This window comes from Pundamilia nyererei, unplaced genomic scaffold (genome assembly GCF_000239375.1).
Source record: "Pundamilia nyererei isolate P.nyererei 1_Seehausen unplaced genomic scaffold, PunNye1.0 scaffold00111, whole genome shotgun sequence".
NCBI lineage: Eukaryota > Metazoa > Chordata > Actinopteri > Cichliformes > Cichlidae > Pundamilia > Pundamilia nyererei.
This window is the reverse complement of record NW_005187512.1, coordinates 1,339,294-1,342,311: the sequence shown is the minus strand read 5'-3', so window position 1 is coordinate 1,342,311 and position 3,018 is coordinate 1,339,294.

Sequence of the window (3,018 nt, the reverse complement as noted above, 5' to 3'; positions counted from 1 at the left end):
TAATGAGTGTGTGTATGTGTGTGTTTGTGTGTGTGTTGGGGGGTAAGGGGCAGGAAAAGACAGCTCTGCAGCAGCACAGGCAGTTAACGGTGAGTCCCAGATGGATCAGAGCGGAGGCACAACGCATGAGCCGTCACTCATTTGTTCAGACCCCACCCACTGGACAGCATTAGAGGAGAGACTGGGGAAAAAACAAAGAGATGTATTTGCAGCACTTTTATCGCAAATAGATTCAGCCATCAGAATCTGATGGTTGAATGTGTATGTGAATAATTGTCTCCTGTATAAATGCCACAGTCCATTTTCTCCAATGATAGCTTTCAACTTTGAAATAAATGCTGAAGTTTAGTTTCTTTCATGTAGTGCAGTACCTGTTTTTGCATATGGTTAAATAAATCCTGTGTTTGTAATTCAAGAGCAACTTAAAACTAAACCTGCTGCTACATCATTGAAGTCGACTCTCCCTATTTTTATGTGTCTTCATCCTTCTATGTACAAATGTTCTTGTTAGTGTGTCTACTAGAATGATAGCATCATGAGACAGACACTAGTATAAAGTCATGCAGATAGCCATCTGCCTGTAGGAGAATCCTTCAATTGGTCCCACAGGGAAACCCAAGGGATGCCCACAGTCTCGTTCTGTCTTCTGACAAACAAATATCTAATACCCAATACTGTTAAAACAGCCACCAGCATTGTGCTTTTAAAGAGCTGCCAATAATCACATTGGAAAACAGCCAAAAGGACATAAGTTATATGTTAACCCATTTGCACTTCCATTTGACGAAGAAGACATTTACGCCAACATAAAAATATATGGCTGAACTCTAAAACAGATTGTAGCTCCAATTATAGAACCAGAGGATCCAAGTCTCTTAAAAGTTTTAAATCAGGTAGATGATATTCAGTGGTGACAATTTAAATTGGAAATGAGGCTGCAGTATTTATTTTTAGGGATTCCTAATTTTTACTTTAGCATAGTCAATCAAAGTATGTAAAAATGCTCTCCTAGGTGCACTACTTTACCCCTAAGGTGGAGAATTTTGTAATTACCAATAAAGAATCTGCCAACAAATTACAACCAAGTACAGTCATCACTATACTTTAGAAAGAAAATTTCCTGTTCAGGAAAATTGTGCAGTGGGAGCAGTGGGTGCACAAAGAATTCCAGCGGTGAACAAGGTCAGTAAATCTTTGTACTACACTTGTGTCAACTTTGAGGGACGTGCAGTCTATTTGCTTAAACCCTTTGCACATTTTTTTTCGGAGTATAATGTTATTAGTTTACTGAGCCACAGCTCTGTGTTTTAGGATGTCAACTTGATAAATGTGATATCAGAACCAAACAATGCAACAGATGCATGAATCCCAGCAGTGATTATTTGTACAGGAATGATTTTATTAAGGTGTTTTTGAATCTCTTTTCATTGCATGGCAGGATAAGTCTTAACCTCTAGTTTCACTGAAGAAGAAAACTATTTTTAATGATTGGATAACTGCTTTCTTTGATAATAATCCCTCATTGTAATCACATTCATTAGTCGCTAATTAAACTGGAACTCATTTGTAGTTAATAATTTAAAAGCCAACACAAAACAGTGAAGTAAACACATGGAAATTCCTCTGTTTACCCTAAAAGGCCTGTACTCCACGTGAAATGGTCCAAAATTGAAAGGTATTCAATTACTTTACATTGAAGTAACATTATTTTCAATAAAGACTGAATTGAATCTGAAGACTAACAAGAATAACAAAAGTTTTTGTTTGTTTCTGTTTATATGGTAATCCCGCTGTTAGTTTGAGCTGTGTGTAATTATGTACAGCACACATTTAGACTGAAATAGTTTTTTAAGCTTTTGCCTGTGACTCATCTGTAGTTGTACATATCATATTCAGTACTGTTGTTCTAATGCCATCTGTTGTTTACCCCCTCACAGTGGAATCCCATCATACATCATAACATACCCCAGGTCTATTATTAGATTATACTGACGTGTTTGTTTAGCATGGTCTGTGGACATCACTATCATACAGCTTCAAACCTGGGAGATAAATTAATATGTACTTGTTACTATCTGTAGCACATAGATGTTTTTTATTGCTAACTATCTGGGTTTTTTTTTTTTTGGGGGGGGGTTGTTATTCATTAAAATTGTTAAACATCTGATGTTTAACGGCAATAAAAGGATTCTGATTGTGATTCAGATAAAGACGATCCTTTTCCACACAGAAGTGACACACTGCACGAACAGCCTGTTTCAAAATGTTTGAGATCACTGAAATGTTGGCAACTTTAAATAAACAACACAAAAAACATAATATTAATAGGTAGAACTAAGGTAAAAACAAAAGGGAATAATCTAAAATAAATGTATTGCAATAGATGCAAAGAACTGCAAAGAGCAGAATGAAGGAAATAATCAAATAAAATAAACATGCCAGCCCTTACCAACTGCATCATTTTTGCTGACCTTTGTTTTGATGATATTGCTTGTCTGCAAGACAACATTTACCATTATGCAATTTATTTTTTAGTTAATGAGCAAACAAATGCATTGTCTACAATCACAAGAAAACAACAAGTGGGAAATCTGCCCTATCCCAAAGGTCAAAGTGTTAGTGCCTTGTTCAGAGCAATAATGTGTGCCTGAGAGTGGGCTCTCAGCTTAATCAGCCCTTCCAGGAATATCCGACTCAAGTAATTTGATCAGAAGTCATCAGTCAGTGTGTTGTTTTCTATCCTTGCAAATATTCAGCAACATATTTGTTTCAAAACCTCGCAGATTTGCTACCAGTTTGATTTAAATGAAGTGCAATTTAAGGAAGGCCGATGTAAATATTGAATACTTACAACCACTGATTTAAATCACAGATTATCTGAGATTTTGTACAGTTCATATTTGTTTGTACCTTAGGATTAGGCAGCCATATAAGCGCATAGTCCTATAGACTATGCGCTTACCTGCTGCTCCTTGGCAGGTAGCTCCATGCCCTCCTGGGTTTTAATTGCACCTTAGA